The sequence below is a fragment of the Corapipo altera genome, unplaced genomic scaffold, assembly GCF_003945725.1.
Source record: "Corapipo altera isolate COAL_440 unplaced genomic scaffold, ASM394572v1 140b, whole genome shotgun sequence".
Taxonomy (NCBI): Eukaryota; Metazoa; Chordata; class Aves; order Passeriformes; family Pipridae; genus Corapipo; species Corapipo altera.
The window spans coordinates 2,264,856-2,280,414 of NW_020884956.1; the positions used below are offsets into that span (position 1 = coordinate 2,264,856).

A 15,559-nucleotide genomic window follows, 5' to 3' on the forward strand; every position below is an offset into this window, starting at 1 on the left:
CAGTTAATTCAATAAGTGGGTGTTATATACCAGCACTCAGATTATATGAGGTAAATTGTCTCAAGCACAAAGAGAAGCTGTGGTCCAAAATGTGAGTTCATGTCCAGGCCCTCCAGGAGAGAGCGGTGCCACCACCGAGCGCAGGCAGAGACAGACCTCTAGTGGTGCCTTGCCAAAAACGTGTGACAAGAGCTGCTCTGCACAGCCACACCAACAGTGCTGATAGCTATCATTTAGCACTTCCACGGCACCTTTAATACAATACATCCAAAACCAGCTATACATTCTCCACTATAAAATTATCAGCCAGAACTCCCATTTCTTCTCTGCTGCATAAGCACCACTGATGGTCTGAGGCTGTTTCATCAGAGGAGTCTGAAGTAGTCCTGGGGTAACTGAGAATCAGAGTAACAGAGAATCAGACATACATTTTTTCAAATAATTATTCCATTTAATGTGGAATCTTAACATGAACACATTATTATGGCTTGTTTCTTCTAGCAAGCCATCAAATTACTGCCTTGCTAGGTGTGGAGGTTTTTCAGCTCAAATAACTGTAGTATGGTATGGATTATAACAAACATTTCTTAATGTATTTTATTTTTAAATGGTAACTTTTCATACTTTTAAGTTGGCTAAAATGTGTGATCTTCATACTCCCTGTAAATGTGAACAATTTTCTGTGTGCAGTTTGTCTTGTGGCATTATCTGCATAAGAAAACTTGGATATATAACATTATATAGGCTTACATGGAAGCTACCTGGACTATCTTACTCTTATTGACAATAATGAATGTCTGTGTTGGCAATTTTCAGAATTAGTCCACCTCCTAATTTATGCCCTGCTGTAAATTAAAGGTCTGACCGTGATCCAACAGTGGATCACACAGATATGAATAGGGACATAGACGAGTAAAGAAAAACATATTAAGGAGATCAACATGTTCTTTCATGTTCAGAAGACATAAAGAAGAATCTATGGGAGTATTGAGAATATATGAGTAATATACGAGTAATAATGCAAATTCTTATCAAGTTTTATAAACACGTGTGTCTCCTCCTGCTGAGTGCTCTGTGTCAGCAGTGGTGCCCTGGCTGCTGTGTCCTCTTCTCTCCAGAGGTTCCCCTGGGATCTCCTGAGGTGAGAGGATGATTCCATGTTTGCCTCAGCATGGGTTCTGAGAACAGCTGGCTAGAAGAGATCATACCAGCTTTCCTAACTTTCCAAACCTTGTCTTGATATCTTCATGTTGCTGAGGGTCATTAGAAAATGCATACTAAACCCCTTGGAAAATGGATAGAGAAGAAGGAGGTGAGGAGTGTCTTAGAATTCAAATAGCTCTCCAGGATCCTGCTGAGGACTGGCTGTTAGTTTTCAGCCCCAGTAGTCCCTGTTAATTCACTTGCTCCCACAGCTGAGGTTTTAGATTACTCAAAAGCCCTTCAGGTCAGCAGAGTTCCTCTGCTAGTTGTGTTCTGTAGTCTTGGGCAAATGCTTGGTTGATCATCCTGGTTGACCATCCTCGTTTTAGAATAAAGTCAGTTAATTCAATGTGAAGGTGAAAAATCCCCTTGTGCCCTAACTCCCTGCTTCTGTGAATACCCTGAGGATTTTTTTCTTATCCTTCAGAGATAACTGCATTTAAATAAATCACTGAACAGGAGTAAAATTTGCTTATGATGCAGTTCCAGGGGATTATCTTAACCCACAGCAGACTGGGTGTTCTGCTTCCTTAGAAATGTGCAAGTGTTGTAACAATTGAGAGATCTTCTGTTACAAAGGGAATGTCATCCTGATATTTTCAGTAGGCTGATGGCATGTCTTGGAAAGTGAACTTGGTTTTGTTTGCATTCACCCAGTGGTGATGTTACTGAACAGTGGGTTGATCATTACCCAAGTTCAAATACTGGTGAAGCTCAGCTGAAAGCAAGGCTGAAATACGAGAGACTGTGAGCTGTGACGTGAGCTGATAGCTGGGTGACAGTGAGGAGCTATTGCTACTCCTAAAATGAAATGTAATCAAGTAAATTTGGCCATTTGTGTTTCTATGAATGTGGTTTGTTGAGGAGTAGGTTGGTTGTGTATTTTTTGATCCTGAAATCTCTCCTTTTCCCGTTGTGTTTATGGTTTTGTTCTTTGTCTGTAGTTGTAGAATTGGTGAGAAGTGTTCAGAGGTGAACAGTGGTATGTGGGCAAGAAGTCCCGTGGCATTTCCAAACCAGGTATCTGTCATATCTGTCATGTGCTTCAACAACTCCAGCCTTCTGCCATTCTGTGCTTTTAAATATACTATTTTTAGTAGATGAACAAACAATTGAAAAGATTGGAAATGTTTTGGAGAAGAATTGATGAGGGTCTTTTCCTTTTCGTCTGTCAGATGTTTCTGGTGGGTTAATAACTCCATCTACAGTTCATCACTGAAATAGTTCCAGAAATACTGGAAATATGAATCTGACCCAGGTGATTAACAAGATACAACCCAGATTCTCTTCACATTTTAAGCAATGGACAGTGAGGAGAATACAGTAGTATGAGGGTAAAACTGCACAATTTTGATGTGCTTTGCTGAAACTGCTTTTCAGTGGCAGAGAGAAAAGAGCATTCACACAGAGCTGAAGCTGTTCTGCAATGGCTTTGGGGCAGTCTCTGTTCTGGTGTTGGAGACTTCAGGGCCTGTGGAAAAATGCCAGTGGGGGATGGTGCTAATGGGCTTTCTCCCAGGGGAATATAAACCCCCTAAGTTACTCAGGATGGGCAAGAGGAGCAGATCTCATCCCAAAGTCCAGGGGCAAAGTTGGAAGGGAAAACAAGTGGAAAAAAAGCTCTGATCAGCTGCAGACAGACGCACATCTTCTTTCCCCATGCCCTGAGGGACCAGACAAGCTGGTTTCTTTCTGGCTAGTCCTCCTTCCCAGCCAGCCAGCTCAGGGACTTGTCTGAACTGGAGGTGCTGATACAGCTCCAGGTGCTGTGGTCCAGTGGAATATGAGCAACAGAGGTTCTGATAAGGGTCAGGGATATTCTCATCTGACGTAGAAGTCAGTTTTCACAGATTATTCTTCTGGTTTTGCTGGTGTTACTTGTGGCAGTAGACCAGGGTAGCAGTAAACAAACATAAAGTACATGAGCTACAAAGAGAGTTTGTGTGAAGTATTTATATGTCAGTGTGTTCATCTCTTTGTGACCTGCTTTGCCATATCCAAAATAGACATATTAAAAATTACTGCTGTCTATTAGTGTAAAATAAAGAGGCAATGGCAATGAACTCCAAAAAGAAGCTTAACTACTAATCAGTTATTATTATGACAGAGGTATGACAGGCTTTGTGAGCATCACTTTTAGTGTGCATGACCACATGTGGGCTAAGGTACTAAAACAGCTCTGCTGTCAGAGCTGTCACCCCCTTCTTTGGAAGCTATGGGAGCTCTGTGCTTCTGAGGGCATTACTTTGTAGGGATCTAAGTAGGCATTCTGATGTATTCATTACTTCAGGTTCCTACATAATTCTTTTTTTTTTTTAATTTTTCTGTCAAACCAACCATAAATTTATTAACAACGGACTTATTTAGTAAGTGATCTGCTTTAAAAAAAATCAGCTAACAAATTAGGGACAGAAATACAAAAATGGTTTCCTAAGCTCAAAAAGCAAGGAGGAAATAGAACCAGGATATCATGGTACTCATAGTATTTTCAGCATGTTAAAAATATAAATGTATTTTCTGGCACAGTAGGATTTTGCTATACGAACCATATTGTAAGTGTGGAGGTTAGATGCCTGTAAAAACCATGATCCAATGCCTTTCATCTTTGTGACTGGTGAATTCTGACTATTACACCATCTTCTTCCTGTATGATTGTCATTCAACACTGTTTGCTGGCACCCTTGACAAAATCTTCTGTCAAAATGACTCCAAAACCAGTATTTGAACTAGGCATTTAAGAAAATAATGTAGTTTATTTTCAATGATCGTGATAGCTAAACATTTCTTTGTGAATCAATTTTTTCCTAGTGTTATTTGCTCTTGAAATCTTTGGAGATTATATTCTAGTGACATCTGTTAACACTGCTACACTTAACATGTAATTAGGAAGGGAAAAAAAAGAAAACAGAAAACAAAAGCCCATGCCAATCTAAATGTGCTTGAAAGGTGCCAGATTGATAACTCTGGAGAATTGAGTCCTCTGTTTATCCTCTGAATTAGTGCAACAAAATCAATGGTAGCACAAACTCGCTCATGTCACCCTGAAATGTCTTGTGCTCGCTCAGCTGTGAGGGCAGCCTGGGCTTCATTTCACCCACAGCCCTCAGGATCCCAGTAGGAATGATATGAAGGATGTCATCCCATGGTGGAAGGACTGTACTGAGAACCCTAAACTCATTTCAAATAAATTTCTGACCATCCATCTGAGGTCAAACTTTTGGTTGCACTTTGCAGTTCGAGGATGGATTACAAATGGTGATTCTGAATTAAAAGGCTTTATGGTGCATTTCCAAACTCTTAAGTATCTAATCCCCTGGTGTGTTTGACTTAATGCACAAACTGCCTCTGACATGACAGAGCCAGAGGCATTACAATCTATCATGTCAAGGTTTCATACATTAACAGCACTTGTTAGCACACACTGGCACAGCGCTGGAAGAGTTCTGAGTTATGCTAATGATCCATGGATAATGGGGCACAGGGAGCTTTCTGAACCACACCTTTAAACCAGTGCCACAGTGCTTTTAGGATGTGTCAAAGTGCAGGGAGGCTTGGCACTATAACACGCTTTAATGCATCTTCAGAGCACCTTATCTTGTATGCTCTGCTTTAATTGAGATTAAATGGCTTTGAAGGTCCAAACACAATTTCAAGGACAATGCAATATCTCATATTCTCAGTGAAAGGTTTTTAATGTATTTCCTTAAAACCAAGACAAATATACCATACAAACACATTACACCAGACTGATGTTAAAGGTCTGTCTCAAACCAAGAGGAGCCAACACAATTTGAATTTAAAACATGGCATAGTATTCCCTAGGCTCCGACTGGGATGGGGTGAGAGAACTGCAGAGGAGCTTGGGTTCTGCAGGAGCACCAGGTAGCAAAGTAACAGCAGAAGCAACACTTTCTAAAAAGGAAAATAGAGGAGCCTGAATCCTGTGGAAAGTCAGATGGAATTTGTGCCCGTGAAGGCTTGTGAGAGTATTCGTCTGGGGGTACATAGTCTGAACTCTTTGCACAGTGTCAAAGCAGGAGCAAAACCATCCTGAAAGTTTGGGTTAGTTTGTCCCCCTTGTCTTTACAACATTTCTGTAATAATGGTTTAAGAAAATATAAATAGATGTCATATGAAAAGAGAAATGACAAAAAAAAGAGAGTTAGCCCCCCTCCTCTTTTTTTGTAACTTCAGTTTAATACTTAGCATTTTCTTTAGTTGCAAACTTGCCCTCTCTGCCTTGCTTCAGTGATGATATAAAGGTGCTGCAGTACCTTGGAAGATGTTCCTGCATTCCAATAACAATAACTGTGTAGTTTCATGACCCTCCTGAGCTTACATTTGAGGACTCACTGGAAAATCTGCCATCATATCACAAGGATGTGAAGTCTAATACTGCCAATTTTCTGAATTATTCATTAGTCTGAAAGAAAAAGAAGTAACAAAGACACAGGCAGGTTCTTTTTATTTATGGTTTTACTACTCTTCATATTTTTTTAAGTGAAGGGAATACAATTCTTCCCTCTTTTCCACAACAACAACAACAGAAAAGAAAACAAAATGTGTATGCTTGAAAAGTTGGGATTTCTGGGAATACATTTTCCTCTTTTAGCTAGCATTTTAACATAAGGTAAAACATTTTTTTGACAAGGTAAGTAGAGTAAACAAAGATCAGCGAGAAAGCAGAAATTATTGAAGTACTGGAAAAACTGCTGCAGGCTACTTTTTCACACATTGCTGCTCAAGTCAGGATTATGCTATGACAGTTCTAACTCTCCTGCTGACATCCTTATAGACTCTATTACATTATTTACTTCTTGTAAAATAACATTCTATTACAGCTCCTTCATGTCCTGCTGCTAGTCTAAGTTCAAGGGGAAGAAATTCTGCTCTCCTCACTTCCAGCTCGTTAATACAGCTCTGAGGAGATCATTATTAAGAAGACTGATATGCAGCCCCTATTTCATGCCCCATATTCTGTTGCAGAAACAACTGTATTTCTGGGGTGTTGGTCTTCACTTAAATCAACAGCACAGGTAAAATGTGTCAGCCTTTGTGTGGAAGGATCAGGGAATTATGCCCCACCCTGTGCTGAAGATGTAATGTCATTTTTATGTCTCTAAGGGGGGAAAGCTTTCAGATATTTTTCTTGCTTTTTCATTGTAGGGAAAAGTGAAGCCAAGCATGCAATCATACCTGATTTCAAAAGGAAAGAGTTGATTGTCAGTAGACTTCCAGGAACATCTGTGGGTAAACCAAGGTTAAAAGCAGACAGGTTGCTTGAATACTCTCTGAAAACTGGCTTAGGTCTCTTTTTCAGTGTCAGGACATAATCAAACACATAAGACCCACGTAAGGAGTCTGCTGAAACTTGTTTTCTGGGAAGACATACTTATTAGGGCCCAGAAAATGAATTTGCCTCCTATCTCTGAATTCTCACTGTAAGTCAAGCTAGCAACTAGGTGTACCACTAGCAAAATACTCCCACAGTCTGCTAGAAGGCTCCCAAAGCATCAGCCTTTGAAAAGTCCTACTTTCATCACCGCCCGAAATCACCCTGGCAAGTCAGTCCTCAGCCCTGCTGCTTGCAGTGTGAATCTTGAAAGCATCACTTGACACTTGAAGAACTGGCATCAAACCACACTTGACACTTGAAGAACTGGCATCAAGCCACACAGCAGTGACCACGTGCTTTGAGATGGTCAGAGGACAGGGAAGCCCTGGCACTGCACTCACAGTTCTGAGCAGTGCACTTCATCGGCCTTCTAAACCTGTTTGGACCATCCCTAATGAAATTTGGGTTGCATTTCATCAGTAATAATACAGATAACGTGATAGTTATCTAATTATCCATTCCTTGGGAAGAGATACTTAAACTTCCTAGTAAAAAGTGAATCATATGTGCTCTTTCTTGAAGGCAAACAGTGAAACAAGTGGAAAATCAGCACTGGTGGCAGCAGCAATTCCTTGTGGACGTGCTGGGTGCAAAGCATTTGGCCACTGATATCTGAAGTTTGGCAGGGACTGTGTGGGTATTAAAGCTGATTTTTGCCACTTTCCTCTACCAGGACTTCAACCACTGTCTCTTGTATTTTCACTGTGCAACTTTGAGTTATGGCACTAAACTCAGGGATAAAGTTACATATGTAAGTGTGTTGTGTCAGGAGCTGGTGGTTGTTAACTCTGCTTCATGGCCATGGCCATGGCTAATTAAATATCTTATTCCTCATGAGAAGATTCTCTAATGATCCTTCACAGAGATAACAAGTGAAAGTGGCAGGAGGTCCAGTTTAAATAGTGTAGTTACCAATTCTCCCAGAGTAATCTCACAGGATAAGACACTTGCTATTTCTTTCACTATGGGGCTATTGGTTAATCTAAAAGAATTATTTTGATCCTTGGAACCCTTTGATTTCGAGGGAGTTTGGGACAGATTCCCACTATTTTGCTTTACAGCTTTATTGGTGTGTTGATCTGTGACCTGGGTGGGTCATACAGGCACTGGGATGGGCCACAGGTATTACTGGCAAAGAAAAAAGCAGCTTGCTCACTGGTGCTGCAAAATTTCATTTCCCTTAGGTGTGAAAGATGATCCTATTCTTCATCCCCTTACTCCTCTATCTCCCCAGTCTGACCTGCTTTTTTCTAAAAGAAGGGTTGATTATTCTCTGGAAAACATGTTTTGAAGGAATCTCAGTAAAATACCATGAATATCTGACCAGCTCTTGAAGTCATTTAGTTCAAGTGCCTGTAGAATGTTTTTAAGACCTGGTGTCCTAGCTCAGTTTGCTAGCACTGGTAATTCAGTCTTTGAACCAGGGAGTCATTATATTTATCTGTTTGCATTTGGGTTTTATAGACCCCCAATTACTGTTATCAAAATATGTTAAATTAACTGTGTTCTAGGAAAGCAGATAATTTCAGTGCAGACTGGTAAATATCCGATTATAAATGAAGCTACCTTTTATTTATTGCTAAGGCTAGCACATTCATCAGCATGCCTAATTAAAATTTAACAATTAATAAGCAGTGGCAAACCCTGTACGAAGGTCAGTAGCAACCTAAGCAAACTTATCAAAAATGCAAAGGGGTTTAGAGTTTTTAAAAAGTTCATTCTGTCCTTAATTAACAGATCTAATTACAGCTCTGCCATAGCAAAATGTAAAATGATCTCTTCAAAAGACGAGAAGTCAAAGGTTTAATAGTGCAGATAACCTTCTTCTTCAGTACACACTGACTCAAGTGTAGAAGGGAATTTCACCAAGCAGTCAACAGAGTTGATTGGATGGCTTTGGCAGAAATTTAAGCTAAGCAATACATAGAAATCCCCGAACAACAAAGGAATTGAGAGGGAATAAAAACTCTCTTGTGTCTTGGGATTTGAAATAACACCAAGTCAAGACTTTGGATAATCTCCTTTCTTAGCAAGTTGTCAATGTATTTATTCTGTGACCTTTGCTGGTTAGTTTTGAATAACACTTTCTGTTCTGTGGACTGCATGTGTTTAATTATCACCTCATTCAACAAAAATGGACAGTGCAAAAATCATGGATAATCTAGAATAGCAGAGCTAAATACAAGAGAGCAAAACACTTAAAATTCCTGCAGTTTATAGTCATCATTTAGGGGCTGAAGGGCAGTTTTCCAAGTTTCACTGAAGGGTTTAGTTCTGCATTACTTCTTCCAGAAGACCAAGAAAAAACTGAGCATTCTATTCTGAGTTTTGCAGGTAGAGACTGGAAATGAACAGAACTGGGTTCATCAGTAAGGGAATTAAATCTTCCTGGCTGATTTATGTGGGCAAGGGTCATTACATGTGGGTAATAGAAAGTGGCTGGAAGAAAAACTAGACTGCTTAAAATTAATAATATATGCCTGAAATGAATTGTTATTCTTCATCTTTACGTTTGGATTAGCAGAAGGAGCACTGGTATGAGAGGCAAGATCTCTTCAGGAAACCTGACCTGTGTGAATGTCCTTAGTGTTGCCTTTCATACCCTGCCAGAGACACAGGGAGTGCAGACCTATGAACACAGGGACAGAAAGTGGAAACAATGGAATCTCAGTAATTGTCGTGGACGGGCTCTAAAACACGGGAGCCACATTCATCTTATACTGGAATTGCAGTGCAGCACAACAAATTTTTCAACCAAAAGGCTCATTAAATGCAACAGGAAAACAGAGAGTCTGTTCTGAGCAATCTCCATGAATTGGCCTCTGGCTTTACCACGGCTCTGTCATGACCTGAATTAATTTCATATGACATGATAATTTCCTATTGGCAGTAGGAGGGGAAAAAAAAATGAAGACTTCTCAGGCTGATGAGCATTTTAAGACTTCTCTTTAATTCCTTTTCTTAAAAATAATATCATCTTGTGTTTTTAAGCTGCCTGGCTTGAACTGATAGGTATCATCCCCCACAAATAACCTGCTGTAGCAGTGTGGCCTCATGCTGGTCTTGTGCTGCATGTTTGAGAGCAGAAACAGAGAGGATTTCAAATTTAACCAACATACTCTTTTTCTACTCAAAGGAGCCAGACACCCTGTGACATGGGCTATGACACGATCCCCACCTCACCTTTAAAGAAATTACAGCGATCTATTTAAAATGTGGGTGCTCAAGAAGAGTTTTGGCTGATATTTGGTCCTTCCCTGCATCCTGCCTCAGTACAGGAGACAAAACTGGTCCTGCTATGTGGCTTAAAAACACAGATAGTTGCCAACATCCCATTATCACATTGCTTTCTTCGGTAACACTTTCTTTAAGATAAGAAATGAACATAATTACTTGTGTTCTGCTGATGGGAAGTGAAATATCAGAGGTGGGCATTATTACTGTTACTGGTGTTATTATTACTGAAGTAGCAGGAAGTGCAGTGCTATAAAAACTCTTCTAAGCAGTCACTCCCTTTAACAGACCATTAAAGGTTCACTTCACACTTATATCTCTTTCTTCCAGACTGAATCCTGAATCATTAATTTTGCACTTGACGTTCCTAAAAGAAAGATTTTTTTTTTCTGAAGCAAAACCTTCTCTTGATGTGTGAATGCACCCTGAAGATGTTAATCACCAGAGACAGGCATCCAAGACAAAAAGCCATCCAGGTTCCTTGAATTTATTGAGACTTGAAAGCAGCAAGATGTGAAGATTTTTGTTTTATTTTCCAGCACTACAGAGTGTCCAAGCTTCAGACAATATCCTTTTCTAATAACAACCTGAGGGAGAGCAGTTGTTACAGGAGTATGTGACCCAGGACACTGTAGGAAAGTGTGATAGATCAGATTCAAGAGCAAAGAGAACCAAACTAAACCCTTCCTCCCTTCCCCCCTTTCCTTGCCGAACTTGCAGTTTTCAGATCAACTGGCTTTAAATAAAAATCTTATGGAGAGACTCAACAGTAAGGAAAGTACAGTCTATGGGTTGTGCAGGTAACATATCTCTACTGAAAAGGTTTTTTTTTTTAAATTCTACCTATCTCTATGAACCTTTTTTTTCCCTCTTCTTTCCCCCTTTTTCTTTTTGTTTTCCCTTTTCCCTGTTCTCTCCTTTCCTTTCCAAGACATTTTTCTCTGTCTGGGCTTCACCAAAATATGAAATAAGTTCAGGGACTCTAATACGTCCTTTAATATTTTTTTTGGAAGAGACACCATCTCCCTGTATGCAGACCTCCTTCCCAAAACAGTTTCTCACTTTCTTTTAAGAATATCACAGCACTGTGAAAGCAAGCGATATTTAATTTTTGGTCTTCTGTGAAGCTTTTTCTTCCTCTTTTCCTATCCCAGAACAAGTTCTTTCTAAAATAAAGCAAACATGTGAAGCAAATGATGAATTAACAAATGAAGGCCACTCAGATATTCTCAGGCTCAGAAATCCTGAATATCTCATGCATTATTGCCCTCTAGTGTTACTGCAGAATCTGTGTAGAAGATTCCATCTGCAAAATTGAACAACAAATGTACATTCCATAGAGGCCAGAGCTGACCCTGAGAAGTTGTTCTCATATATCCATGAAAAGAGGCATTTTGCAATTCCTTGATTTTGGTTGGGTCAGTTATTCAAGGACTTGACTGAGAACCAGTGCTTTGAATATTCATTCCCATACAGAGGGAGGGGGAGCACAGGGATCTTTGCTCTCCACAGCTCTGTTTGTACTCCAAGGAGGATGCCCCTGGTGCCATATGGACATTTTGATCTAATTCCAGTTTTCCTGTGGCTGCAAGTTTCTCTAGGAGTTTAAAATGCTTGCTTTAGCAGTTGGCCAATATAAATAAAATAAATAAACATGGCAGTGTAAGCTCAAATCAGCATTTTTGTAGAATGGCATGAACAAATTGGAACATGATCTGTTACTATGTCTGGTTAATGAGACTTAGATGTGCATCAAAGAATGAGAAAAAAGTAAATACTTGTCACTTTTTATGGAAATATCCAAGGTTTTCAAATTTCCAGGGAAATTTGCAAGTTGAAATGAAAAGAAAATTACTAAGTCCCAGTGCTTTCCTTATGTCTAAAAAAATTCTTGATGTAAAGAGTCCCAGACTGTGAGGGAGTGTGGATCCAGATCTGTCCTCTCCATGAAAGCAGGGACTAAATACCTACTGTCCCCTGCCAGAGAAAAATTTTTTATTAGTAGACAGGCAGTTTCCTGGAGTGGGTGTTGAAAATTAGGACCTTGTATCACTATTTCAGTAATTCCTTAATTTTAAGTAAAAGTGGTCAACAGGAATGTTCAGCTTCTTTGAAAAAGACCTCTAAAGTCATGGTTTGGTTGGTATTTAAATGGTGTTCAGTATTATTACCAGCCAGGTATTAAATACTGCACATTTCCTCATTTGCTGGAGTTCTGCTGGAAGGCTTAGTGGGTAAGGCTCTCACTATCTGTGGGATGCTGAGAGTTCAAATTTGGGATTTCCTGCATCATCTTATTCTCCTGTGCTTCACTTTTTCCCATATAGAAAATAGGATCATGAAATTATTCTCTTATGTAGAATTCTTCCTGCAGATGAAAATGGTCCATCAGAGTTTGGGTTTTACTACATAATATCCAGAATTCCTCTGAAAGCTCTAAACACAATAGGATAAGTTACTAGATTTATTTTTTTTTAATACTGTCCAAAATCACAGTAGCTTTTCGGAAAAGTTCACTAACCTTCCTGAAACTGTAGAGCTCAGATCAGCAGGTAAATGCACTTTCTTCAAACCATGCATCACATTCATTTTGCTGCCATTCAGGGGATGGTTTGAGAGAAAAATCCAGAGAACTCAAATCAAGAGTCCTGAAGTGATCCATGGAAAGTACAATGTCCAAGTTCTCTCATGGGTGTTTTCATCCTGTTCTCATGCAGGAGCTCATGTGCACCTCTGGAAAAGATTTTGCTGGGAACATGCCGATGAAATCCAGCAAAGAACTCTGCTCATTTCTTAGTCAAAATCCTGAAATCCCCAGCAAAAGGTGAATCATGACATCCCAGCGAGTTTACAAACAAGAAATGTTACTATGGCTTTTACATATTCGTGTTGGGCCTGATTTTTGTCTCATCCTGATTTCACAGCTGTCTCCTGCAGTCAGCTCCGATGACATAACGTGATCCTAATAAAAGAAACAGGGTCAGAGCAGTGCAAAACATCCCATTACATTGTGTGATCTATGTATCTGTTGCTTTAAATCTGTAAGGGGTCTGTTCTACTTGTTCTTTTGCCAGCCATTTACAGGCACTGATGATTAGACTTTTAAAGTCACTTGGGCTTTTGCCATGCTCAGTAACTCCTGGAATTTTCAAAGCAGCTGAGATGCTTCTGGGTTTTAAAAAATTTTGACAAGAGTGAGACACTAAAATTTTTCAAAACTGTCAGTAAGTATTTATATGCATCTTCAAAAATGAAATGTCTATCAAAATGTGACCCTAATCCCTTTCTGAGAAGAGAAGACCGTGACATCCCAGTACCGGGTCTGTTACACCACACTTTTGAAACACATTTGCCAACAGTTTTTCACATCTACTTGACCTGCCTGCAAGGAGTCAACATTCAAACAACTTAGAGAGGATGATTTAAAGTCTGATCTTGAACAAGACACTATTTCTCTAAAAGATTGCAAATGTCTTTAACATTTCGTACTCTGAAGCTCATTTTTTTAACAATCCTCATAACTAGATTTTTATGTTGAATCTTTGTGATTCAGAGAGATCAAATCTTAGAGTGATTTGTGTGTCCCCCCCTTAACTATGCTTACAGCTTTATGGTAATCTTAGGTTGTGCGCTAGTTGGGATTTTTTATATTCCAAGCCTTTTAAAGGATTTCTCTCTGAAGGTAAATGGGTGGATGTACTACAGGTTGCGGTTTCCTGGGACATCATGAGGCTGATGGTCTCCATGTATGTGGCTAAATGGAGGCATTTTCCAGAGAGGAGCTCCACTAGAGCAAGGGAGGACTTCAGGGCAGCAGCAAAAGTTCTGAAGATTAAATTCATAGCCCATGGCCACTGCAGCACCCATGCCCATGGAGGGATCTGTCAGGGTGAGCACAGCACAGGGGTGAGCACTCTAAACTTACTATTGAGCCAGTCACAAGAGGAGTTAGGTAAGAAAGATTGCATCTTTACCTCTGATTTGAACTGGACACAAATGGGATGTTTCTTATGGTCAGAATACAAGGGTTGTTTAATTTGGGGTTGCTCAATTTTTGCATAAGCGACCCAGAAAGGTGAGCTGCTGAAGAATGTGAGAAAATTCTGTAGAATCCTATAGAATTAGCTGAGTGGCAGGGAAGTAGTTTTGATAATTTTTATCTCTGACATTAACAACAGAGTTTTAAGTAAGACACCACTTCAGAAGAACAGCAATGAAAGGAGAACACAACTGTGACTTTCAGAGTTTGCAGGGCTGTCAGTGAGGGAAAATGCATCTCTACCTGTAAAGTGGGCAAATTTATTCTGTAAGACTTTGAGAGAAAACAAATCTGGAACTTCACAATGCTATTTGTCCAGTCACTTTTCAGCATATAACCACTGCTGAAAGTTCTCATCATAGTCAGTAGGAATCTCATAAGCATCTCAATGCACCTTACATCCCTGCCTCTTGTCAAGAGTCAGCAACCAAGTCGATAACAAGACCCATCTTCTTTTATTTTGCTGGAGAGACTCTTAATCAGTTCACAGCTGCCTGGTATGTGTCTAATTTTATGTAGCAAGATAAAAATGAGCATATCCATATCTGTACTGACTTAGCAAGTTCAGAGGTATTTTGCTTTGAAATTTACAAACAGGTAGGATCCCTGACTGGAATTGCAAATGTAGATAAGCATAAAACACTTCGAATTGCTTTTCTTTTCTTCTTAAGTGTTCCTCTGCTCCTTGTCATTACTTGTGTAACACATCAGCAGACTCTGGACAGGCACAGTACCATGAGTGTCACGGGGTCACATTCCCAGGATGCAAAATCTGGTTTCATATATGCAAATACAGATTTAGAGATTGTTCACATTTTAAAAGAAAGCTGTCCCTGAGATATATGGGAGAATAACAAGAAACAAGAATAGTTAAGCATTTAAATGCATTTTGACCTCTATGTCTGGAAAATCTCCACTGCATTCTGGAGAGTTTAAATCTGTACTGAGAAGAAAATTTGGCCCTGGAAATAGCACAGACTAATGGGTAGGTCTATCCAGGAGCATACTGAGCTAGAAGGAGAATTGGGTCTATGTGGTCTGAGATGATGGTTTCTGCCTTGAGTCCCATAAAGCAGAATGACAGAGAAAAGCCTATTTTAAGTGTCACTCTTTATCTTAGGAGCTCATCTCTTAAGGAAGGGTGGTGGTGTTATGTGTAACTCCAAGCAGATCCTCAGCCCCTCATTTGGTTCAGTACTTTAAATGTTAAGTGCTAGCTCGTATAGGGTTTTGAGGTAACTTAAAACTTTCTGGGTTTGGTACCTTGAGTCAAATTCCTCTTCATGTTCTCAGAGTCATATCTGTTCTTGCTGCCTGTAAGGGCTGAACACAAGTGTGAACTGATCTCCATGTGCCTGGGTTTCCTTTAACTGGAGAGCAAGAGAAGGTTCAACATGTAGGGCTGTTCCTGTCATAGTAGAGTCAAGGTTCAGATCCTCAAGGGGACATGGCTTGCAGCTGGCATAAGATGCAATAGCTAATAGGTATTTAAGCTTATTTAGGATCTGGGCCTCAAATGTTGGCTCTAATTAGCTCATTAAATCACAGCTGAATGGAAGAGCAAAATGAAAAAAAAAAACCCTTTTCCCCTCAAACATAGTCCTTTCCAAATTAGGATGAGATGTTTGCTTAGGGTAGATAACACCTTCACCATGCAGTCCCTGCACTATACCTGCTCTGAAGCTGCA

The 15,559-nt window shown here is 39.8% G+C and overlaps 1 long non-coding RNA gene across 3 annotated transcripts in view; it reads left to right on the plus strand.

Moving 5' to 3' along the window:
* Window positions 1-1,916: 1,916 nt before the first annotated feature.
* Window positions 1,917-15,559, plus strand: part of LOC113956815 — a 62,618-nt gene continuing 48,975 nt past the window's right edge. For 2 of the 3 annotated variants that reach the window (XR_003530958.1, XR_003530957.1), the window contains exons 1-2: window positions 1,949-2,069; window positions 2,148-2,223. This is a non-coding gene — a long non-coding RNA (uncharacterized LOC113956815). Of the gene's footprint in view, window positions 2,070-2,147; window positions 2,224-15,559 lie in introns of all 3 variants that reach the window. The other variant, XR_003530959.1, reaches the window with a different exon arrangement.